This window comes from Onychomys torridus, chromosome X, assembly GCF_903995425.1.
Source record: "Onychomys torridus chromosome X, mOncTor1.1, whole genome shotgun sequence".
Classification (NCBI taxonomy): Eukaryota; Metazoa; Chordata; class Mammalia; order Rodentia; family Cricetidae; genus Onychomys; species Onychomys torridus.
In genome coordinates, this window is record NC_050466.1 from 14,842,775 (window position 1) to 14,870,145 (window position 27,371).

A 27,371-nucleotide genomic window follows, 5' to 3' on the forward strand; every position below is an offset into this window, starting at 1 on the left:
AGGGAAAGTGGAAGTGCACGAGAAGTGAGAGACAAGCTGTTCTGTAGAAAGATAAGTAAGACTCCAGTATGGCTTTCACCAACTTTAGAAATAATAAATGAGCATATGGGGAGAAATGTGAAGATAGGCTTCATTTTATGGTCTTTAATTTATGCTGAGACTTTAGTCCTGAAGAGAATCACACTGAACCATTTCTTTATCGTTTGCCTCAAAATACTGTAATATTAAATTCTTACAATTATAACATTCACCTAACCTGTGAAAAGCATACAGAATCATCCCTCAAGAGTAAGATAAAATGAAAATCTTGAATCATATGATGAAATGCTGAATCCTTTCTTTCCTTTTTTTTTTTTTAACAGTGTGTGTCATTTGCCACAAGATGGCAGTTAAGCAACTGGCATTTCAGTATGGCAAAGGTGTTGTGCAGAAATCCCATCTTTCTTAAATGAAGTGGAAATTGAAATTTAAAATGTGCTTCAAATAATATAGAACTTTATAAAATTAATGATACATGACCTTGCTACCAAAGATATACATTGACTAGATTTTTAACTTTAGCAATATTGGGAGGATGATATTGATTATGAGCCAAGAAAAAGTCCCGGGTAAGGTTTATTAAAGCAGAGTCAACCAATTAAATTACAAGTTACATAAAAATATGTCAGTATGTTGAAGAAAAATGAAAATGCGTAGTTTGGATGGATGAGGGCAGCATGCTATATTATAGCTAGTTAATCATCTCAGCAATGATGTTCCATCTGATTGTCAAATCAGAAACTGCATCAATCATTAAGAGAGTCAAATTATTAGAGAAAAGCCATTTTTGAAATATCAGGCACAAAATCTTTACATTTTAGGCTCAGGTTCCTATGAGAAGTCCTTTCTGTCCTGAATTCCTACTAGATTTAGTACCTGGACTAATGGTGTAAATTTTGCCATTTATTTTAAAAATAGAGCATGATTTAAAACTATATTTCCCCCTTCCTTCCTTCCTTCCTTCCTTCCTTCCTTCCTTCCTTCCTCCCTTCCTCCCTTCCTCCCTTCCTCCCTTCCTTCCTTCCACCTACTCTTTTTCTTTCTCCTCCTCCATCTTCTTCTGCCTCTATCCCTTCCTTCCCCCTCTGCTAATCGTGCAGCTTTCATGGCATGTGTATAATAACATGAATAATATATGACAGTAATTAATGGTGGGTGCACTAGACACTCAATGTTGATTTATATCATATCTCTCTTACTTGATAAAGATCCAAGTGGATCAAAGACCTCAACATAAATCCAGTTACTCTGAACCTGATAGAAGAGAAAGTAGAAAGTAGTCTTGAATGCATTGGCACCGGAGATCACTTTCTAAATATAACACCAGTAGCACAGACACTGAGAGAAACAATCAATCAATGGGACCTGTCAAAACTGAGAAGCTTTTGTAGAGCAAAGGACATGGTCAACAAGACAAAGCAACAGCCTACAGAATGGGAAAAGATCTTCACCAACCCCACATCTGAAAGAGGGCTGATATCCAGAATATATAAAGAACTCAAGAAATTAGACATCAAAATGCCCAACAGTCCAATTAAGAAATGGGCTATAGAACTAAACAGAGAATTCTCAACAGAAAAATTTCAAATGTCTGAAAGACATTTAAGGAATTGCTCAACATCCCTAATTATCTGGGAAATGCAAATCAAAACAACTCTGTGATATGACCTTACACCTGTCAGAGTAGCTAAGATCAAAAACACAGAAGACAGCTTATGCTGGACAGGATGTGGAGCAAGGGGAACTCTCCTCCACTCCTGGTGGGAATGCAAGCTTGCACGGCCACTTTGGAAATCAATATGGAACTTCCTTAGAAAATTGGGAATCCATCTCCCCCAAGACCCAGCTGTAGCACTCTTGGGCATATGCCCAAGGAATGCTCAATATACCACAAGGGCATTTGTTCAGCTATGTTCATATCAGCATTGTTTGTAATAGCCAGAACCTGGAAACAACCTAGATGCCCTTCAATGGAAGAATGGATAAAGAAAATATGGTACATATACACAATGGAGTACTACTCAGCAGAGAAAAACAATGACATCATGAGGTTTGCAGGCAAATGGATGGTTCTAGAAAAAAATCATCCTGAGTGAGGTAACCCAGACTCAGAAAGACAAACATGGTATGTACTCACTCATAGTAGGATACTAGATGTAAAACAAAGATGACTAGACTGCTACACAACTCCAGGGAAGCTACCTAGAAAACGGGACCCTAGGAAAGTCACAGCGATCACCCAATGACAGAGAAATGGATGAGATTTACATGAACAACCTGGATGACAGTAGGAGTAATAAAGGGCAAGTTTTGAGGGAAAGAAAGCTCAGGGGAGCAGGAGATCCCAGCTGGATCAAGAAGAGAAAGGGAGAACAAGGAATAACAGACCATGGTAAATGATGACCACATGAGAACAGGAAGAAGCAAAGTGCTAGAGAGGTCCCCAGAAATCCATAATGATACATCCTCTGTAGACTGCTGGCAATGGTCGAGAGAAAGCCTGATCTGACCTAGTCTGGTGATTAGATGGCCAAACACCCTAATAGTCATGCTAGAACTCTCATCCCATAACAGATGGAAGTGGATGCAGAGATCCTCAGCCAGGTCCCAGGTGGAGCTCCAGGAGTCCAATTGTCAAGAAAGAGGAGGGACTGTAAGAGTATGAATCTTTGAGATCAAGATTGGAAAAGCACAGGGACAAATAGGCGAACAAATGGAAACACATGAATTGTGAACCAAAAGCTGAGGAGACCTCAGCTGGATCAGGCCCTCTGGATAAGTGATACAATTGAGTAGCTTGAACTGTTTGGGAGGCACCCAGGCAGTGGGACCCAGACCTGTCCTTAGTGCATGAGCTGGCTGTTTGGAACCTTGAGCTTACATAGGGACACTTTGCTCAGTCTGGAAGGAGGGGACTAGACCTGCTTGTACTGAATCCACCATGTTTAAATGAATCCTCATGGGAGTCTTGGCCCTGGAGGAGATGGGAATGGAGGGGAGGGGCTGAGGTGAAGGTGGGGGTGAGTGTGGGAGGGGGAGAACAGGGGAACCCATGGCTGATGTGTAAAACACAAATACAATAAATAAAAAAGGAAAAAAAATTCTTTGAGCCCCACTTTCCTGAAATATGGTGATTAATACTTAGTGTAAGGAAACACTTGAAACAGTATCTGGAGTGAGTCAGTCTTGGTTTATCAATGACTCATGAGTTAGAAGAATCTCTAATACCAGGGACCCAGTCTGATTCCTATACCATCTTCTGGGCTTCCTCTTGGTAGAAAGAGTTCACCAAGTGCTGAGGAGTCAACTTCACTAGTAAGCCTTGTGGCCACAAGATATCAATTTAATGAATAATATTTCCTTAAGTATAAGAAGAAGTTTAGTTTTAAGTACCTGGAAATCCTACAGCCTGTTCGACAAGGACCAGTTTCTGTTGTCATACTTCTTGGCAGAGTTTTTTTTCATGCTGGGATTTATAAGTGTGGTGTCTTATCATGTCCTGGTATCGAGAACTTGGCTGTCCAAATGTGAGATGTGATATGATATAGTCAGTTCTGCTGGGCATTGTTGCTCTGCTATGTTTTATTGCAGTCATTTGATGGGGAAAGGGAGGATGTGCTAGGGAAGGAGTTAAGAGCAGGCATCTCAAGATGTGTCAGATCAGTATATTGTTTATTTCAACCAGAATCACTTGAGGAAATGCAAGCTCAGGAAAAACTATTTGGCAATTTGTGATTTCTAACATGCAGAAACCCATGAAGCCTCTCTTGGGAGGGATGTCCTTCACACACCAAGGGCAGAAAATAGCCTTGGAGCACCAGATACTGGTAATTGGGCCTGCAATAAACCTGAATAAACAAACTCAGAAAGAACTCTTACCTACCAGAGGCTTTCACTTCCCTCCCAGTACAATAACTCTTAGTAACATCCCTAGAATTCCTACCCTAGTCCATATATCTATATGTCCTTCCATTTCCTCACAAATGCATTACTTGCCTAAAAAAAATCAGTATTCTATGCTTTAATGGGTTTTATTTTCAATAAATGTCTCTGTGTACATGCACATTTAATATTTTCTCCTTTTCTCATGTTAACCAGCTTGTTTGTGAGTTGGGGTTCTAGATCTAGGCAAAAAGCCTACATACAAAGAGGGGATTCCTCTCATCCCTTAAGTGGCATTGGGAATGATTAACACTCATTGAAATTCATTATGGGTTAAGCTTTATGGAAGGTACTTTTATGTATAGTGTCATATATAATCACCATGATTACTAATAAAATGTGACTACCAAGGAATCTAGGATTTAAGAGGTATATAATTTCCTTAAAAGTTGTTTTATAATATAATATCATCTCATAATGTATATTTTATGATAAGGGAATTAGGATTTTAATCCAAATCTTTCGCTAAGATATGCAATTCTTCTCAAATACCTGTATTAGTAAGGTTGCTGTTGTAATAAGCACCTGAGAGAAATCTACTTATATCAGGATGGGGTTACTTTTGGATTGTTATTTCATTCCATGGCTCACCTGGCCTCATTGCTTTGGATTTGTGGAAACATAATACATCATGGAGGGAGTGGGTGGTGAGTGAACAGCAGGAGCCTGTTCACATTATGGTGGTCAGGAGACAAGGAGAGACTAGAAAGGGCCAGGGTTGCAACGCCTTCTTCAAGGACATTTCCCCAGGTGCCTAATGTTCTCTTTCTAGGTCCCATATTTTTAAAGTTCAACCACTGTAGTGCCCTGGAACTCCTAAGTTGGGTAACTGCAGCCCTGCTTGTCTGACCTTGACCTTGATGTCCTCCCTATGCTGATTCCCTGCTGGTCTCCACCCTCCTGAATGCTCACTGGAGGTTCTTTGTGTATCCTGCATTTTGTGTAAACAGCTTAGATGCAAGAATGTAGAACTTTCAGTAGCAGTAGCAGACTTCTGCCCTCTGGGGTTCCTCCATTGTGCTGTAAGCCTCTATTTAGGGTTCCCTCCCTTTTTCAATAAACTGCATTGGACATCCTCTGGCATGAATGACTTGCTGTCTTTTGTCTCTGTTTTTTGATCCACAGCCCCTCGCTCAGACATGGTGAATGGGTGGTGTTAGCGTGGGCGCTACTTCAACAAATGGAGGTTCTACCAGGATCCGAGAAAGAAGGGAACAGCTGATGGACACCCGGGTAAGTCTGGCGCCAGCAATTTAAAAAGAAAAGAGAAGGAAGGGTGAATTGAAATGGGTGCAGCTAGCTCACAGTCAGTTAATTGGACTGCTGAAGCAGGAAGGCACCGAAGTTAAGAAAGGGCAAGACAGCTAAAGATTTAAAATAAAAAAGGAAATCTTCCCAATAGAGAAGAGGGAAGGAAAGGAAATTTCCCGTTAGAAAAGGGAGAAAATTTTAATCAGGTAAAAAGGATTTTCCCGGTAAAAAGGGGAAAAATTTTTGAAACTAGGCCTAAAGATTTTGGGGCCCTGTAGAGGAAGGATGAAAGAAAGAGAAAAGCCTCTTCCCAGTGGCAATGGAGGAAGAAAGGGCCCTTTCCAATGTAGAAGTTTCAGGATAACTACAACTCTGAGCTCTTTCTGCCTGCCAGGCAGAACGGCTGCATCTGAATTGCAGGAAGTCGGCAGGTAGGCATCACTGCTGCTGGCTGAACAAGCAAGCAAGCCCAGAGGTTCAAGTTTTGTTGTCTATTTTTCCCTCCGAGTGGGAATAATTCAATATTTAGGTTGTCTGTTTTTTCCCTTATGGTGGGAATAACTCATTATTAGATAGTCCCTTCATGGGAGTAAGAGGAAGTATAAATGGGAGTGCATGTGCGTGTGGCAGACAAAGGCGCTTGTGATGGCCTGTGAGATGGCCAGGCAGGCAGGTACACACCATGGGAGGTAGAGCTACAGTGGAGTGCGACCCAGGCAGGCACTGGCACTAGAGCCCAAGCACCTGTGGAGTCAAAGCCGAAGCACGTGCCAAGCGAGCAGAGGCCTTGAGAGGGACAGGCGCTAAAAGTTTAAAGGGGCCCAACTTCTGCTGAAAAAGGTTTCAGTCAGGACATGAAATGCTAAGTCAATGCTGTTTGAATTTCCAGGGATATTAGTCATTCATTGCATAAAGAATGTTTTGTTCTTTTGATTATCTTAATAAATGTTTGGATGAATGGTTGATTCTCATGGTAGATAAGCTAAAGGAACAGGATTCATAATTTTGAACTATATATTAGGTCTGTTGATCATTACTGAAAATTTGGCTCTGCTCTTTAAGTTGCTTTCTAGAAATTATTGGTTTAATGCTATAGAAATATAACACCTGAAATGGATTGGGTTGTTAGCCTTTTAAATAATGTTGCTAAGATAAACCCATAAAAAATAACCTCTTACTAATAAAGAGGTTACAAAATTATTTCTCCAGTAAATAAAATACAGGTAAATTGTTTGGTCTACTTTGTTAATAATTGGCTTTTTGCATTAATGTGTTATTTGGGATCTATAAAGAAGGATCCTCTTTCAATGATTTTATAAAAATACTCTAGAAGAGTATTACCTAAAGTTACCTCTAGAGATTTTATTTAATGCTTTTATAATTGGCATATGTGAAAAGGACCATAGAAATAGAAGCTGGTGATAGAATCACTCAATTAGAATTGCAATAGAATTGCTTTCATATTTTAAATGCAAAATGGCACCTATATGTAGAACTGGAGGCTTTGGAAGTGCAGGAGAAAAGGTGTTTTGTTAAACAGTTATCAATGATAAACGGCCTAAATTAAAAATAAAACTATGAGATTGAAATTACAAGATTATTGGATTCTGGTGCTGGATATATCTAAAATTTCACAAGAATCCTGAGATCCCAACTGGCCTTTAACAAGAAGTCAGGAAAATGGAGACTGTTACAGGATCTTAGAGCTGTAAATAAAACCTAGCTTCTCATGGGAGCAACACAGCCTGGTTTGCCTTCACCTGGGGCAATTCCTAAACATTGGCATTTAATTGTGATTGATTTATATGGATAATTTATTGGCTGTTAAAGATAAAAAACTTGTTTCTGATGCCTTTTCTAAATTACAAGAGGTTCTTAGCCTGGATAATTTACAGATAACCCCAGAAAAGGTATAGGTATCCTTTCCCTATCCTTATTTAGGTCATGAATATTTTGTTTTTCTCATTCACCTACTGGAGTGTTTTGGCAAACAGGTCCTATTCTATGGATACATTCCCCAGCTATTCCAGTGAAAACCATTACTCCTTATCCTCAGGCTGTTGCTCAGATTATATTTAAGGGCATCAAGATCAGTGTTCAAACTTTTGATAAGGAGCCAGATATTGCGGTGACCCCGTACACCCAGTCTCAAATAGCATGGTTGCAAGCTAATGATTGGACCATACTGACATGCTCCATGCAGGGTTGGTTTGATACTCACTACCCCTCCAATGATGTTTGTCAGTTTTTTAAATTGCATCCTGTTATGTTTCCCAATATAGTACAGATGATTCCTATTCCTCAGGCCTGTGTAGTATTTACTGATGGCACATCACGTGGTTTGCTGTGGTAGTTTCTGGTAACATAGTGAAAAGAATGAAAGTCCAAGGCACTTCCGCCCAGATGGCGGAGGTACAGGCACTGTTGCTTGATTTACAGATGTTTTCTGATGAGTGTGTAAATCATGTCTTCTTTGTGTTGAATTTTTACCTGTTCCTCATTTGGGAGTTAATCCCCAAGGACTTTTACCTAATCATGTACATCCATGTATCTATTGATACATATTCCTCTCTAATTTTTGCCTCTGCCCATTCAGGGGAAAAGGTTAAGGATGTAAAGAATCATTGTCTTCATATATGGGAGTGCTGAAATGCATAAAGATTAATGGTCCTGTCTACAGCAGTATGGGATTTTCAAAATTCTGCCAAGATTTTTCTATTGCTAATGAGACTAGTATTGTTAGTTATTATGGCACTCCTGCCCGTGAGGAACACGTCCCGAACACAAGACCACAGAAGAGTTTTTATTAAAAGAGAATAGAGGATAGAGGTGACAGGCCTGTGTGAAGCACACACGTGAGTGAGGAGAGGAGAGAGGAGGAGAGGAGAGAGAAGAGAAGAGAGGAGAGAGGAGAGGAGAGAAGAGAGGAGAGTAGAGAGAAGAGGAGGAGAGAGAGAAGAGAGAGGAGAGACCTGTGCAACATGGCGCTGGCTTTTTAAAGAGTGAGCTGCACATGCGTACAGGACCGCATTTGGCTACTCACACATGCATGTAGATTACATGGCCACGCGCGGTTTACACAACCATGTAAAGCCACGGAGCCCTAGTCACAAGAGATGTTCTGACCTTGAAATGGCTATTTTTAACAGGAAATAACTAGGTGGTCTGCTGGGCAAGCCCAACCGTGTGGACATGTTGTGATTTCCTATCAGGTATTCCTTATAACCGTCAAGGACAGGCTGTAGTAGGATGCTGCCATCATACCTTAAAACATATTGCTAAAGTAAAAAGGGGGGAGTTAGGGGCTCATCTCTCCTCTCCACATTACATTTTAAATTTTTCATTGATGGATTCTGCTGGAATATCCACTGCAGATAAGCTCTGGAGGGCTCCTGTTGCAAATCACCCTCTGGTGCGATGGAAGAATCTTTCTACTGGCACTTGGAAGGGACCCGATCTGGTGTTGGTGTGGGCTCAGGGTTCTGTTTGTGTCTTTCCTCAGGACAATGAGGTTTCTCTTTGGGTTCCTGAGCGCTGTGTGCACCCTGTGGCTGCTGCTGAATTCCAGCATGGCAGAGACCTATTGGGCCTTCGTGAAAAACTCTCCCCTTCTGATGCCAATGGGGATTGAGAGCCCAATATAGCCAACCTTGGCAAGCATTAACATAAGCCTAAGAACTGTAGCCATGTGGTTGGATTCTTCAGAAGGTAATGTATGGTAACTGCTCTTTCAAGTATGTTTGAGAACGTGTCACCCAAACACGGTGGAGATTAAGGATAACCCTGAAGGTCACTGACTTCCATTTGTTTATAGTAGCATACCAGCTAAGCATTTTCATTTTTTGCAACCCTCTTCATGCTGGTGTAGTACCTATTTTTCAGGAGTGGCTTGGTGCAACATTTATTGGCCTCCTGAAATTCATCTAACCCCTTTTGAAGATACCTTAAAACCTGTGAGCCTGAATGTAGCCATTATGAGACCATTAGTTCTGCTCCTTGTCTTCTGTCTGTCTTTTATTTTTCTTTGTGGTTCTTAGTTGTTCTTTTATAGAGCTGCAAGCTTAAGTCCTGCTGGGATCAAGAAAAATGGGCCTTGGTGGTTCGTGTTCCTGGAGCTGTGTCCATGCCAGTGGACTGTGGCAGTTAGACACCGATGATGCTCACACAATCCAGAAGAGAATTTGACACTGCTATTGCCATTGTTGCTGAGGCAGCCACTGCTGCTACTGTTTCTGGAATTGCCATTTCACTACAGCTAGCACAATGGAGACCCTGGCAGCAAAAGTAGCTACCATAGTTATTTACTCTTTCATTCTATTGGGCATGATAAATTTAATTCAGTAGTTATATACATTTCAATTGGCTTTGAATGTTATAAATTCAATAAACTCAAGTTCCATTTGCTTTTGGTATACTGTTAGGGTCGGCGTCCAAAACAGAGAGCTTCACTCCGATATCGGGTCATAAAAGAAGCTTTATTAGCACGAGCTCGTGGGCCACCAGCACGAGAAGTAGCTGGTGACCCCGAGTCTAAGGCTCGCAGGCCTTTTAAGAGGCGGTTCTATCAGGGCAGGTGAGCGGGGTCATCCAGAGTGCAGACATCTGGAGACCAGATGTCTCCGCAGTCTTTCTCAGAGTCTGGGTAGGTAAACGAATTCCAAGCTCATCTAGCAAGGGGTTATTTTGCAAGCATTCTTCTCAAGCAATTTATCTTGCAAGCACAACTGCAGGCGGTCATCCTGCAAGCATCCTGTTAGCACAGCATGATGGGCTAACTTTTCTGGTATGGGGCGTGGGAGCAGAATGCAGTACTTTTCCACTGAATCTACAATTAGCAGAGCTGGTGGGGGGGTCTCCTTATTTCTCTTACAATGGTCTTTCAATACCATCTTACAAGGTCTCCAATTTGCAGTAAGGCTTACTAAGGAAGGGAATGGCTCAGTTGCCTTTAGCCTACTGGCTACAGGTGGGTTAGGACTTCTGTTGGTCTTTTCTGTGTCACACAGATTGCAAGCCCAGTGCCACTTTGAGATCTTTGGCAGCAGTTAACTCTACAGCTCACTTGGTTGAGCCTGTATGATAATGAGTATTCAGAGATGGGTAATTTTTGGGGGGCAGTTGCCAACCTAAGACAGAGCGCTTGTGTGGGCTGGGCAAGTGTCTCCATGATGGGTAAGGCAACCTACTGACGTCCCACGCAACCTAAGTCAGAAGCTCATTTTTTAGTAAAAAGGGGGGACCTGTAGTGCCCTGGAACTCCCAAGTTGGGTAACTGCAGCCCTGCTTGTCTGACCTTGACCTTGATGTCCTCCCTATGCTGATTCCCTGCTGGTCTCCACCCTCCTGAATGCTCACTGGAGGTTCTTTGTTTGTGTATCCTGCATTTGGTATAAACAGGTTAGATGCAAGAATGTAGAACATTCAGTAGCAAACTTCTGCCCTCTGGGATTCCTCCATTGTGCTATAAGCCTGTATTTAAGGTTCCCTCCCTTCTTCAATAAACAGCATTCGACATCCTCAGGCACAAATGACTCTCTGTCTTTTGTCTCTGGTTTTCAATCCACAGCCACTTGCTTGGACATGGGTGGTGGTAGCGTGGGAGCAACCGCAACAAACCACCTCCAAGTAACAATAAAAATGGTGACCAGGGTTTTAATGCATCCTTTTGAGGACACTACCTATCCAAACTATAGCAATACCTTATACATTAACTTAGCAAAGATTAGCTGTTCCACCCTTATCTACAAAATGATGCCAACAATTCTGATTTTACTTAATAACAATGTACATATTAAGGAAATGCTTCTTGCAGGCTAACCTTGCCAGTTTGTGATAAATTCATCACATCAGTACCATTACAAATATAGACACAATAGTAAGAAAGTGTGTATCTGTTCTCAGATGTCTATCTCTTTTTGATTTTTTATTTCTGGAGCTATTTTACTGGCTTCTTAGTTACACCAGTTTTCTTTCTGGAGTTCTTATTTTATTGCCTCTAGGCTGGTACACACATTACATGTGGATTGTATTTAACCTTCTCAATGACTTTCCTCTGTTCTTGTGGTCCTATTTGTAAGAAAATAGATAAATCACCACCAACAAACAACACGTTAGTCCATGCATAGGAAGTTGCTATTCATTTCTTACTGTTCTCTTTGAATTTTTCTATCTTAGGATTACCAGATAAAGTAAATAAAAATACATATGTGCCCCAAATCATGCATGGCAACTCACTCACATGAGTGTTCATTATTCAGGTGAAATTTATACTTTACTAGGAATCTCGCTCTTTTTTATTTTATAATTAACTTAATTTCACATATGAGCCACAGGTTTTCCCATCCTCCCTCCTTCCACCCCCATCCCACCACCCCAATACAACCCCCCATTTCCACCTCCTCCAAGGCAAGGTCTCCCCTGAGGAGTCAGCCCATCCTGGTAGACTCAGCCTAGGCAGGTCCAGTCTCTTCCCTACACCAAGGCTGAGCAAAGTGTCCCAGCATAGTCCCCAGGCTACAAAAAGCCAGCCCATGCATCAAGGACAGATCCTGGCTCCACTGGCTGGGGGCATCCCACACAGTTCAAGCTAATCAACTGTCTCACTTATCCAGAGGGCCTGGTTCAGTTCCATGGGGGCTCCTTAGCCATTGGTTCACAGTTCATGTCTTTAAAATTTGAGTTTCATCATAATGTGTTTTTCTGCTCTTCTTTTTCTTACTTCCTCCCATTGTAGTCTCCTCATTTAAACTTGAAATCCCCAGTCACTAGTACATAGATAATGTTGAAAGGAAAGGAATACTTTCTGTTACAGCCCCATTCTCCCTGTCTCAAGAGGAGTCCAGACTAACTGAAATATGAAAAATAAATCCAAGAGAATTTCTTCCTTGTTTGCTTTTGCCCATGAAATTCCAGCTGTGGCAAATAAATTGAGTTAAATAAATGATAAAATTCATATTTTATCCATCTACATGCTTCTAAAAATGGCCTTTTCCTAAATCATATGGCTGCTGCTAAAATTGTTTCTAAAACAGAAAATAGAAAGTAACTTTAGAAATAGAAGTTCTTTTTACCTTCAAAATTGTAATTATACTTGAGAAACTTTGACCAATAATTATGAAATCAATTTATACTTCCATTGATGTAATGTATCTTAAATAGAAATTACCTTAAATAGCTGCCCTACTGAGGACCTAGAGTTGTGTTTCTCTGTGGATCTTACTGTGTTTTACTCAAGATAAACCTAGCTAATCTGTATAGCATTTTGCATTCATGCGACTCTTAACAAAACTAAGAACTCCAGTTCAAAACCACTAATGTAATAGCCATTCTTCAGGGGAGAATAAGAAAAGTCACCTAAACAACTTCGAAGCTATAATTATAATATTCTATAGCTCTGATATTTATAGAGTCATACCCCCATCCTTACTACCAATTGGAGAAAACATTAAAGAAAAAGTATTTATTTCAAAGGAAATGATTTTATCTATAATACACTTTCTATTTATTTCTGGTCACAAATATTTTCTAGTCTGTCCCAGAGGATATAAACAAGTACAATATAAAGAAGTAAGAGACAGTTTCCAAAACACCAGTGCCCACTCACGTGTAGAAGAAGGATGAACGAAATACCGACTGGCCACCTAATTTCTGTATAATACACTACTGGGTATATGAATGATCTATGTGGTCATAACTTCAGTAGTTCATATGTATATTGGAGACTTACAGTATATGATATCATGTTAAAATGCACACTGCAGACAGAATAGACACAAACTGGTCATAATTTTCAATGTATATTTGTTAACATACTACGTTTGTGATACACATTACAGTTAATTAAAATATTTTACATGATTATGAGTATTAAACAGAAAATGCAATTTTGTTTATAGTACTTCCTCTGCTACATGCAATTATGTTTCTTGGAGAGACAAGGAATGTATTACACAGTTGAATATTGCATGCAGTATTTTTTTTCACATTGCAACTTTCAAGTTTTTAAAGTGAATGAATGAATGAATTGATTAATTCCCATCCCAATCACAGTTTCCCCTCTCTTACTCCTCTCCTTCCAGTCCCTTCACCAACTTGCACCTTATCCACTCTTACTCCTTTCTCTTCAGAAAAGGGCAGGTCTCCCATGGTTTTCAACCAAACATGGCATATCCAGTTGCAGTGAGACTAAGTACCTCCTTTCTTATTAAGACTGAATGAGGCACCCCAGTAGGACAAAAGGGTCCAAAAAACAGGTAACAGAGTCAGAGACAGCCCCTCTTCCCACTGTTTAGGATTCCCACTAGAATAACTAGCTACACAACTATAATATATGCACACAGTGACTGTGTATCCACTGGGCAGGTAGAATTTCTGGATCTCTTGTTCAGGCATTGTATGAATGTTGAGCATGCAAGGCACTAGGAAAGTAGAAACAGAGTAAAGGGACAAAACCAGGGGGTCTAGATATCTTCTTCCTATACCATTGTGAAAATGTTCCTTTCTCCAGGGGTAATATTTGTAATTTTTCATTTATCTTTCTTGGATCCATGTTTTCCAGGCAAGTGAGTAAAAACCTCCAATTATTTCTCAGTCTCTTTGAGACAACACTCAGACATGGTATGAACACAGCATGAAGAGTAAAAGACAGTAAATAAATAGAAGGTGGCAGAATCAAACTTGAGCATATTGTGGTTTGTATATGTAGCCACTATCTCCATATTTTCTGTCTCTCTGTCTCTGTCTCTGCCTCTCTCTCTCTCTGTGTTTGTGTGTGTGTGTGTGTGTGTGTGTGTGTGTGTGTGCGCGCGTATCTCCATGTGCATATCTGAGTGTGTGTAGGTGGTGGGAGAAGAACTTGAAGACCTATATCAAAAATACCTTTTACTCTCTTTTATTATTCCAGGAAGAGTTGGGAGCACAATTTCATGGGTTCTAGAAAGAACAGAATCACTTTGTGTTTTTATTCGCAATGCTTTCACAGAAGACCATGATTCATTCTTAGAACAGTGAATTTGAGAAGAGATCCACTTTTTGCATAACAGACTAAGGCTTGAGGAATAAAATTCTTACTCCAAACCAGGCATCTAGTAGAATATGGCTCTTCAATGTCTTGTTTTCTGCATGGAATTCAGCAGTGGAACACACTGTCCTCCATCTACCACTGCTGTTTTGCTTGACCTCCTAGTCCTCTCTCTTAACTGAGCACACCTGGAGTCACAGTGCTCACACAGGCAAACATCCAAGGCTAGGGAATGAGGAACAATAGAATCCTTGTGTACTCAGAGGTCTTTTTGTGTATATTAGTGAGACACCTTCCTAGATTTGTCCTGGATACAAGTAAAGTATGTGTTTGAGACACAAAATATCTCCACCTTTTCCTTTCCTAGTCTAATTGGAGCAGGGGGCAGCAGTAGAGACTTCTTCACCTTCTCAAAACACCATGTTTTGCCAACTTTCTGATCACAGACATTGGGATTTTTTTCACTTCAGTCTGGTTCACACAAAAGACATCATGGCAAGTGCTCAGAGATTTGAATACTGAAGGAGTCTTCCCTTTCAATTGGAGTGACAGGTTACCTAGAAGTCCCTGAATGAGATTGCATTAACCCAACTGGTTTATTGACTAGCATATCAGCATTTGGCATTCTGACATTTTCAAACAAAGTTTGTTTTGTTGTTTTTCTTCCTCCCTCTGTCTTCTCCCCCTCCTTCCCCTGCACTTCCCTACTCAGTCCCCTCCCCTTTGTTTTCATGTTGCTTATGCCCCTTTACACTCCCCTGCCTCCCTAATACTTCTTGTTTTCTTCCTGTGATCTCCTGTGAATGTTCATAACCTGTATTGACTTTCACCTCCCCACACTATTTACATACATACAAACATTAACAGTTAGGATCCACATGTGATTTATACAACTTCCATTATTCCCACCCTAAAAGCTCATAAAAGTGGTCAAGAAAGCCTTGTTTTGCTTGAAAATTTCCCTTGGACTTAGAGTATCTGGTACTACTGAAATTCTCAAGTCTGTTCTGTTCTCTTCATACTCACCTTTTGGAAACCTGACTTTAAAAATAAGATTCAAAGACTCAACTTTAAAGTCTATGTGAAATTCTACTTTGTTCCATATACTATATTTTAGCACATTACATATATATACTTAGTTTAATCTCAATACCAGTTTGTATCTGATTTTGTTTCAAGATGGTGATAGTGATTTTGCAGTATCCAAAGAAGAATATCTATTGCCCAAAGTGGTAAGGGCATATGCCTGGCTCCCATCTGTGCTCCCTTCTACACAAGCATGCACATGCACATATGAATGCACATGTGCACACACACAAATTGACATGTACTTGTTTTCCCTTTTAATTATGTACCAATATTAAATCTCATTTTCTCTATCCATACTAGAAAATCCATACCATCTTAAATATCTGTAGAAATCTTAAGATATGTCTGTTTCCAATTTTCATGATACTAAGCAATTGAGATTGAACAATACAAATGCAGTTTATCAAGTAACAAGAACAGATGAATGTGGGTGTTCGCAGTCTATCTTCAATGAGCATATCAGCTTTTCAAGGAGTTTGGGACCTTGTTTTTATTGGCCACAGAGGCACCAATCTGGGTGATGCCGAGGTTCTAAATAAGATTGCAACAAAAGCCACACAGTGAGAGTATTTTGGTGTTAGGAATCACTTTTCAGGAAGCTGGGTCCTGAAGTGGAGTGGAAAGAAGGAAGGCTTAGGTCCCAGCATTTTTGGTTAGAACAGCGTGTTGATATTGGCAGCATACTCTCTTTTGCTTCTAACTGTCAGAGAAAATAATCACAGAACAATTAAATACCAGCAAGTCCATTTAACTTATATAAGAACTATACATAAACATGGGGAAGAAAGAAGGCAATAATTCGTTCCATTCAATCTTCATAGACCCAAGTCCTAGTGGGGAATGGTATGGAAATGGATTAGCTGGATTGATGAATATTTCTTGGAAATACAGTAAGACCTTTCTAATTTAGGAGCAAATCAATATCCAATTGTAGGCTCAAGTTTTCATTTTTTCCTACAATTTAAAAAATGTGCCATTTCCAAAGAGTTGTTAAATAAATACATTGTCCACTAGGACCTCATTGTGAAGCCCTGGCTGTCTTGAACTCACTATAGAAGCCACTCTGGCCTTGATCTTGCCTTTGCCTCCTGAGTGCTGAGATTACAAGTATATGCCACTATACTAGGTGGTGACATCTTAACAACCCTGATGTTTTATTTAAATATGAGGTGTGATTCATTGAATCACATTTAACAAATATGAAGAAACAACTTCATTTACTATCATTACAATAGGCCTACTTTTGTGTGTGACTTATTAAAATAGACATTTTCAGAATATTTCTGCTTGACTTTCAGTAGGAAAGAGCTCCTTGTAAAAAAAATAATAAAACACAAGAAATGCTCACTTTAAACATAAGTAAAAGTAAGATTACAGTTGAATCATGCTGAAGGAGGGGTTCATTCTGCTTCCCTCCTCCTTGGCACTAAGGTTTGAGCTGAGAGCCTTGTACATTCTAGCTAAGTGTTTGACCAGTACTGAGGTGCATCTCCAGGCCTCTTTCTTCTTTCTTGAAAATTTAAAAAAACTTAACAATGTCCTCCTAAGTTTCCCATGGTGTTCTTGCACTCATTCTGTGCCCATGCATATATTAAGTTTTCATTCTTCTGCCTTAGCCTCGGGAGTAGCTGGGGCTGCAGGTTTGTATCACCAGACCTGGCTTTCATTTTCATTCAAGTACATTTTTTGTGTTTAAATTTCAGTGTGCTGTATTTGAAGTTTGTCTAAATAAACCCACATACATATTGTTACTGAGACAATAAAAGCAAAACTGTGTCAATAAGTGTAGTGGTTGGCAGGCATGGGCACCTCTGCTATTTATTAATTGTATGGTCTATGGCAAATTGCCTAGCCTCAATCATAAAATGAAGATAATAGGACCTACTGTGAAGATTGCTGGAGATTATGATAATGCTGATAAAGTGTTTAGCATAGCACCAAGAACAGAAAGGAATCTAGTTAACGTTACCTACTATTTATATTAATGTTCTTTGTACAGTACTTTAATGCCCTTTAAGTTCTTTCAAATGCCACTTTATTCAAATGTCCTAATGTTACTGAAAAAAAATCAGATTAAAAGGAGGGATGGCACTTTACCTAATGGAATTATTGCTAGCGTACAAATGCACTCCCACTTGGATGCCTGTCCTTTCTATTTCCAGTTTTGTACACTGAGCTCTTGGCTTTTATGTTCTGTAGTTCTTAAGTTGAAATACACCTTTTCCAAATGACAACTATTAAACTTACTTGTCATTCTCTTGGGCATAGTATACAAGATACCTTTGAGGTGTTTTGATTTTTCTGAAGAAAATGAAGAGCAGTGAGACTGAAGATGCTTTAGACACACATGAAAGCAGCTCTCATATTCAGTATGAATTACCAGATATATAGGGGTTCATTGGGAAGAAGCAAAAATACGGATCCTTTTCAATTACATCTATAACAAGTCATATTAACTCAGATCTAACAAGCCATGCAAAAATATCCTCTGATGACATTAAGCAAAAACAAGTTCCAGGGCTGGAAAAACAGTTTAGTGGTAGAGTGCTTACCTTCCATGTACAAGGCCCCTGGTTCAACTACCAGCAATACAACAACAAACAATGAACAAATAAAACATCTAAATAAAGGAAACAAGCCGTAACAATGTAAGAAAAATAGCTTTTGCATTCTTTTTTTCTTAAATGCCTCAATAAAAATTCCTAGGGAACTTAACTATTCCAGGAAAATGTGCTTTAAGATATTCAGGCTGTATATTCCTGATTTTCAGAATCCTCTGTTCCAATACATATGATTCCATAAGATGCTGTCAAGTCTCAAGTCAACAAAATGAATAATCAGTAACAGTAGTCTGATTACCTGAAGGATAGGAGGGTGTTCATACATACACTAATAAATTTCTATTTGTGGATTATGATTAGCATTCCACAAGATTATTTGTCAGTAGATACCATGAAAATTAATAAAATGTTAATTTGAAATGTTATTAAACCTACTTTAAATTTTTTCATATACTCTTTTCACCTAATAGATAACCAAAAAAAAAAAAAAACCAAAACCAAAACAAAACACCCCACAAACACTATGATGTGAAAAAGGAGTCTTAATATTTTAAAAAGTCTAAAAGGCCACCAGTTTATGTCTAGTATTTTAGTTTACAGAAAAGATCTCTAAAATCTAATGGAATTATTTAATTAATTAAGATGTCCTGTGTTTCAAGTATCTGGAATACACCTAGCACTAAGCTAAGCATTCAAGGAAGAGGTGGAAAGACTCATAAATATTAGGGCAAATGGTTCATGTATGTAAGGAAGTCATCATTCTACCTTGGGAACAAGACTCTTCTTAGTTGTATTATGGCAATTAGTTTAGGAATTCAGGTATGGGGACGATAATGAGAACTGATATATTTAGGGACAAACATCTGGAATGATCTTGATAGTTGAATGATCTTGAATAGTACATAGAATAGAGTAAAGAAGATATGGTTAGTAGCATCATCACAGTAAGTGCATTGATCAAAGAAATAAAGTTCAAATCCCTGTCACTGAATAATGAAAACTTAACACACAGAGATACATATTATTATTTTTGTATAATATTGATGGGTCCATTATACCTAACATACAATTTCTTAATAATTTTAATTGTCTTTATCATTGAAATGAAACCACTCAAATATATCACTGAAATGAATCTACTGGATCTTACTTCTCATATCTTAATTGTGGCACATTGAATTAATTAATATCTATATTTACCAAGTCTTTATGATGTCTTCTCCACACACATCTTGCATGGATCATTTGGGGAAAGTCAAAGCTCTTTTCTTTAATGATAATATTTACTGAGCCACTGAAATTTGTTGAACACTGTTATAGAAATCTTCCATTCATCATCTCTCCACTATTCACAAACATCTTGATCCATTAAAACAAAAGCAAAGTTTATAGTCTCCACTCTTATGTGTGTATCTTTTAGCACTACCAAGTCTTCAATAAATATTTGGTGGGTAGATGATAAATATTTGTTGGATGGATGATAGTTTCTTTATAAGGAAATTGAGGGTCAGAGAGATTAGCTTGAGGAAAATTCTAGATTTCAACATGTAATCTACAGTCTAGCAGTATAGTGCCTATCACTTTGTAAAATTGGGTGAATGGTATAGTTATTAATTAGTAATGACATGATAATGTCTTCCTCATTTGATTGTTATTGTAATTAAATTACTTAGCATATCTGAAATACTTAATTTTATAGCACATATCAAGTGCTGTGACAGAGCCTAGTAAATAACATTATTAAGTTGGCACAGTGGCACACACCTGTAATCCCAGAATTTGGGAGGTAGAGTCAGGAGTTTATAACTAGCCTTTGTTAAATAGAAAGTTTAAAGTGAGCCTGGGTGGCATGAGACCCTGTTGCAAGCAAATAACCAAGAATATAAAAAGCTCAGATTAAATGGTCAAACAAATTCAATGGTCCTAAATTCTGCTTCAGTTGTTTGAGAAACAGCCCAAAGGTCACAGTCATCACTGAAGGCTGAACATGAACAAAGAAGTGAATGGTAGTAGATGTTGTGAACATATTTGTAGAAGTCAAGTTATGTAGATCTTATAGGTCATCAGAAAGCTATTGCTTTGTATTGTTAGCAACAAGAGACTTTAATATTTGGTGCCTGATGGCTTGAATTAATTTTGTTAATTTTACATTTTTGGATATTTTATATAAGTATTAGATCATATTAGATTTGGAAAATTTGAACACCACAAATATTCCATTTTTAGTCCTCCCCAGCAAGGAAAACTGTATATGAACTTTAACTTTTTTTTTTTAATAAAACAATTTTTTGAAGGTGACATAACCATTTTTCCCTGAATGGTTGTAATCATGTTTCTGGTATTTCTTTAATTTGCTTACTGTCTTCTCTGACACTTGTTTGTTTTTTCCCACAGAACAGCACTAGTGAAAAGCTTACATATCTTGACTGGAATTTCTTCTTCTAGGCAATGCCAGCTGCTGTGTTGCATTTTCTCTAGGGATCTGGAAGCTGTCCATTAAGAAAAGCACATTATCCCCTCAAATAAGGAGCTCCTTAGGGAATCTCCTGAAACTTGAAGATGTCCTGACAGGAGAAACTTCAACATTCTTATTTGAAAGTTGTAGCATTTTGAAACTCTTTAGCAATGTTGTACTTACTGGAGTTTAAAAATACATTAGTGGGGTACAAAATGACAACATCCCTATGCTTCCTCATGTATGAGAGAAAACGTAGAATAGTGGTGAGAGAAAATGTAGACTATTGGTGAGAAGTTGTTGAATAGGTGTAGCATTTCTGTCTTGCAAGATAAAAAGTTCTGGAGATAGTACTCAGTTATAGCACAATGCGTCTAATAGCATTGATTTGCCAATGTAAAAATTTAGGATTGTAGATTCTGTATTTCTTGCAATTCAGAACAAATTCATGGAATGTAATAACCAGAACAAGGAAAATGAATTAGCAATATGATCTTGCTACAGAAGGGTAAAGTTAGAAAATGTATGAGACAATGTCCAGTTCTCCTTCTATCCATTCAGGAGGCATTTGCTCTATGTTTTGTATATTAGGTATCAAGAAGATTAGGTATCAAGGACAAAGAAAGAAATAAAGTGAAGATTTTGCCTTAGAACTTCATAAGGGACAAAAGTCTTGTGAACAGTCACAACAAAGTAGAATGTTGTTAATGTCATGTTAGAGTTATGACCAAAAAACTTTGGAACCCTAGCACATTAGGCAAGGTACAAAGGAAGCTAAACTGGGATTGAATAGTTAAGTTTTCATGCTGGGCTGGGGGAAGAAGAACATCTCAACCATAGGATACCAGAGATCATGTAATTTTTAAGGAAAATTATGCAGAAGTTGTAATGACGGACAGAATAGATGATCCTGAGAAAGATTTATGATTTAGAGATGATAGCTCATCAGTTAAGATGAAGTCAAGAAGAGCAGTAGATGACATCTCATAGCTTTGCTTAATTCTTTCATGTCGGGATAGGAACCCAGGGATTTTAGGTCTAGATCAGCGTTTAGACATTATAAGTGGATTAACTTGAGGAAAGCCAGAAATGGCTTCATTTACAAGTTATTTAATCTTCAGGACCTGACATATTGAGGGCATATGGAAAGGTCATTGCCAGAAGAAGGCTGAAGTTAAACCTCTGTCACACTAGGTTTAGTTTTTAGATTCTTTTACAAGTAGTGTTGTAGCATACTGTCTGCTCTTGCAGATCACATACCATGTACAAGAGAGGGAGATACCAGCAAACCATAAAGGCTAGAAACTCTACAGGGGAGGTGGATGTTTTGTAAGACAGAGCAGCTGAGGCATCTTGTTCATTTAAAACAATGATAGCAATTTATGGCTCTAACTTCATGTTAAAAGTGTTAAATAGGAGGTAACAAGAATAGTCTGTTCACTATAGCTATCCTGATGAATTGAGCATCCCTTCTAGCTTCATATTTTTTCCTAGCTATTTAACATCCAGACTTGGTTGCTGCCTCCCTAGAGATTTTTCTTTTTAAAGACAACCAATTATTTAACTTAAAATTAATTTACCACTAAATCACAATCATATCACCAATTTCTAGTTAGTTATTTATTATTTGATTGATATTTATAATTAGTTAATTGATTAATGTATGTATGTGTATAATGTGTTTGAGTAAGCATGGGTGTGTGTGTGGAGATTAGAGGACATTAAGGGACTGATTCTCTCCTCCCACATTAATATGACAAATAACTCATATCTAGAATATATAAACTATTCTTACAAATCAAGAAGAAGGCAACAAAAACGCATGGGCTAGAGTTAACAACCTAAAAAGCAGTTAAAAACTTACAAAATAACTACAAAAACTTAATAGAGCTCAACATCATCAGCCATTAGGGAAATAAAGAATGGAAGGATAAACCAATACCACTGTATTAATTATCACGGTTAAATTTAAGTGGGCAAGTGATTTCAAGTACTCATGAGAATATGAAACAATTGGATAATAATACATACATGAGAAATGAAATGTAAAAAAGTGCAACTACTTTTGAAAAGCATTTAATAACATTTTTAGTGAAAATCTACTTATGATAAAACACAAAGTATCTAGCGCAGTGGTGTCAAGTACAATTGTATCATTCTAGAATCTTAGTCCTCTACCCCTAGAACTCTTCATTTTATAAAATTTTGTTTATTCTGCTCTGTTTGCAGCACCTAGAAACTGCTATTATATATTATGTTTCAGTGAATCTGACTAATCTAGGTATGGATACAGAGGAACAACACAATGTTCTGGTTTGTGACTGAATTACTTCACTTTGCTTAATTTTCTTTAGGCTCATCACATTGAAGCATGTGTCACAATGTTCTTTCATTTTAGGGTTGAAAAATGTTCCATTGTTTGTACATATTACAGTTTTCTTTTTTACTTTCATCTCTCAGTTGCTTTTAACATTTGACTTTTGTAAGTAATCTTGCTATGAACATGTGTGCATACGTGTCTTTTCAATATCCAGCTTTAACTTCTTTTGAGTTACATATAATTTTTAAATCTGTATACAGACTGGGGAAATGGCTCAGTGATTAAGGGTTCATATTCTTCCTGCAGAGGATCTAAGCACAGCTGCAGCATCCATGTAGGATGGATCACAACCACCTATATCTCCAACTACAGAGGATCTGATACGTCTGGCCTACATAGGCATATGCATTTGTGAGCTCACATGTGTGCTCTATATATTACACACACACACACACACACACACACACACACACACACACACACACACACTCATGACTTAGGAGTGGGCTCAGGCCTTTGGCATTTTTAAAACCACTAACACTCACTCTCAAGTTAGCATTAAACTAGTACTAAGGAACTTAAAACAGTTCCATACTATTAGCTGTCTTTATTTTTACCAGTAATTAAAATTTAGAGATTGGAGAGATGGCTCAATGGTTAATAACTTTTGCTGTTTCAGAGGACCAGGGTTCAGTTCCCAGCACCCACATGGTAGCTTATAAGCATCCATACCTCCACTTACATGGGAAATAGTCTCTCTTTTAAACTCCAACTGTACCAGACATGCATGTGGTGTACATACATTCATGCTAGCAAAACACTCATACACATCAATTAAGTAAATAAACCTAAAAAAAGGAAAATAAAGTTAGAGTGTTGCTTTTCACTCCCTTTAGGGTTCGAAGGTGACCATCTGAATTCTATTTAGCACTGCATTTGTGTTTGGTTCTGGTTCAAAATGTTCCTTTAATCATGAAAAAGAGAGTTCTTTTTTGGACGCCAAACATTGTATGCTATTCCAGTCCATTTCCAAATTGTGAACATTAATTTTTCTTGTATATCAACCTTTCCTCAGTTGTTTCATTGATTTGGCCTTCTTCCCATAATTCACTAGAAAAAAGTTGGTATCATTAATTGTAAAGAACATTTCAGTTCCAAATGCCAATATCCTACTAATAAATGTGAAGATGACCATTAGCTGCAATGTTGCAACATATGCTAAAGAAAAGATATTAAAGATATGAATGTGGTATTTCAGATTGACCTTTCTCTTGTAATGTTTTAAATTTATGTTTAAGGAAGAAACCATTCTCCTTCCTTGTTGTACACCCTAGATGAAGGAAGAAAAGACACTCAATACATGCACCTCTCTTCTACTCTAGAGTTTGAGACTATAAAGGACATTAATCTAGGTACTCAGATATCAACTTTAGTAGTAGTAACATCTGCTTTGAGGATTTGGCTATAGATCTATTAAACTTGGGAGCCTGCTAACTCATCCCCAGAATTAGTTAAATGTACTCACCTAGTCTTAGATAAATTAGATTGGTGTAATCCTTCTCTTTCACCTGTAAGCCCATATGTAACCTGTGGCATTGAGAAACAGAAGCTAATGCATGCTGTTTGGTGGCCAGGCTTACTTTCAAGAGGAAAAATGGCAGAACAAAGATAATAATGCAGTTACCTTTTAAAACCAAGTTTACCCGTCAGTTGTGTTCTTTTTCCTTGGATAGTAAAAGTAAAGGATGCAGACTGGTCATGGTGGTGCATGCCTGTAGTCTTAGTGCCTGGGAGGTAGAGGTATGAACAGAAGTTTAACTTCATGCTCAGCTACAGTGCAAGTTTAAGGTCAGCCTGGACTATTTTAGTTCCTGCCTTAACCCTCTACTTATCACAAAAAGATCCATAAAAGTCTACAAGTTTATGTTCTGAAAAGAGGTACCAAAATTAATTATTATTATTTTTTCAAACATGACAAAACAGGATGCAATAAGACAAGGCATTGGCCCTCATATGTAGTTAGAGTTTTCCTGCCTGGCCCACAATCAGGACAAATTTCTCTTACCCACCAGTCCCATAGTCGCTGAGACCCAACCAAGAAAGTACACAGAAGCTTATATTGCTTACAAACTGTATGGCCATGGCAGGCTTCTTGATATCTACTTTTTTATCTTAAATTAACCCATTTCTGTTAGTATATACTTTGCCACATAGGCTTGTGGCTTACCGGTGTCTTTACATGTTGCTTCTCATGGCAGTGGCTGGCAGTGTCTCCTCCCAGCCTTCCTGTTCCCCGCCTTCTCCTCTTCCTTGTCCTGCCTACCCTGTCCTTCCTGCCTGGTTACTGGCCAATAAGCACTTTATTGATTTTTAACCAATCAGAGCAACACATTTGACATACAGGACATCCCACAGCACTTTCCCTTTTCTTTTTTTTTTAAAGCAAGGTTTTAACTTTTATATGGTAAAATTTCAGATAATAGAACAATTATCAAGCAAGAATTAGTTACAATATTAAAGAAGATATCCTATCCATCTTATATTTGTGAGTTTAAGGTTTTATATCTAAGTTATCTTTTATCATAACTGAGGAAATTATAACTATCTAGTCTTCAACCATATCAAAGGCCTCAGAAGGATATAATATTACCTGAGAACCGGGAGAAGGATGCAAGCCTTTTTTGGGAGTCTTGCAAGAGTAGACAGAGACAGCTGGAAGCCTGGACAGTCATCTAATGTTCCTTTGTAAAGCTGGGGCATTTGTCTTCAGCCCACAGGGCTAGAGCCTCTTGGTCACTTCTCTCTGTGTCCTGTTGAATGTCCGGCAGTTTCCTCTGCAAAGCAGGAACCTGAAGGACCATTTTGTCAAGCAAAGTTTAGTGCTCACCTTTCTATGGGTCCTGCATGTCCAGTCAATCAAGCAGTCCAGGCAAGAACAGTTTCTTGCCCAAATGGCTATTTTTGCCAAGGTGAAGATAAACTCCATATGAAGTGTCTTCAATGTCCATCCTCCTCTCTGAAGTAAATTGGTGCTGCCAGGAGCAGATATGTCTCACTGTCCAGAAAGTCTAAATTTTTAAAATATTTTAAATGCCATATTCTGTAGGTCTTTGAAGTGTTTGAAGATTACCTGCCTATCTGAAATATCTCTGTGTATACCTAGAAGACATAACTAACATGGTTATGAGTATGAGTATCATAGACGGCCAGTTATTAATCTATTTTTAATTATCCATTACAATTTAAAATAAGCTGTACATACATAATACCTTAAACAAGAGTAGAAATATACACACAGTATAACAAAATTAACTTTAAGTTTGTATCAATAGACTAAAATCTATACCAATGTAAAACATTTTAAATGAGTTGTTCTAAGTAAGTTCATTAATCTACCCTTTTATCCTATCATATCTATATCATATCCCCTTTTTATCTTTAGAAAGAGATTGCATTTATAATCAACCTGTTTTAAATAAAATAGTGGTTTTTCTCTGTCCCACACCAGAGGGCTCTTCTGATTTGGGACACAAGAAGCTCTAAACCTTTTCTTTTAACAATATGTTTGGGTTTAGAGAAGGAGTGAGCAAATTCCATCTCCAAAAGCAAGCTGGGAATTTGGGTGTAGTTTTTTTTAACTCCTTCCTGCTGGAGGGGGTCACTGTATCTTATGGGGACACAAAGAAAATTTTAGGATTATGGAGTAGTCCATGAGGGTAAACCTCTGAGCCAGTTGCCTTGAAACCATTCTGGATGTTGGATCATCTGGGCCATGGTGTCATCGGAGACCCTTCAGGTGGTCTTGGCTGATCAAACCTGATGTATCTTAATCTGGAACAAATCCATAGCCTCTGGCTTTCTGTGGAAACAAAAGCAGAGACTCTTTTCCAAAGCAACATATCCTTATATCCAAATTTTGAAGTCAAGGTACCTTTAAAATTTACATATTTGTTTAACTCAATAGCTTTTAGTATCAAATCTTTTTTTTGTAGTTAAAAATCCCAAAGACAAGACAAACCAGATTCTCTGTGTAATATCCATCTTTGTAAGACTGAAACGCCACTGTGGCTGCTGGCTCCGCCCACCTCAGCTTCCCAACATGGCGGTGGTACAGTTTACCACCAGCTCTGTGTCTGGAGCCATGTGTACCATCAACTATCAGAAGCAGTTCTATCAAAGCAGCGCATAGCCCAGAAACTTTTTTTTTTTAAACTCGCAAAGGCTAAATCTACCATGCAGCAGAGTAAAGTGCCACTTGTAGACTCCTCATTCCCGCCACACTGCAGGTCAGACACACACACCAGGAGCCCGCCATAGTAGTTCAAACCGGCAGGCTGCCGCTAACTTGAGAGAAACAACTTGGAAGCTGTTTTAGCACCATTTTAGAATCTTTTTTCTCAGGGCTTAGGTGGAAATTCTTGCCCCACATTGGGCACCATTTGTAGTTAGAGTTTTCCTGCCTGGCCCACAATCAGGACAAATTTCTCTTACCCACCAGTCCCATAGTCACTCAGACCCAACTAAGAAAGCACACAGATACTTATATTGCTTACAAACTGAATGGCTGTGGCAGGCTTCTTGTTATCTACTTTTTTTTAAATCTTAAATTAACCCATTTCTGTTAGTATATACTTTGCCACCTGGCTTATGGCTTACTGGTGTCTTTACATGGTACTTCTCATGGCAGCAGCTGGC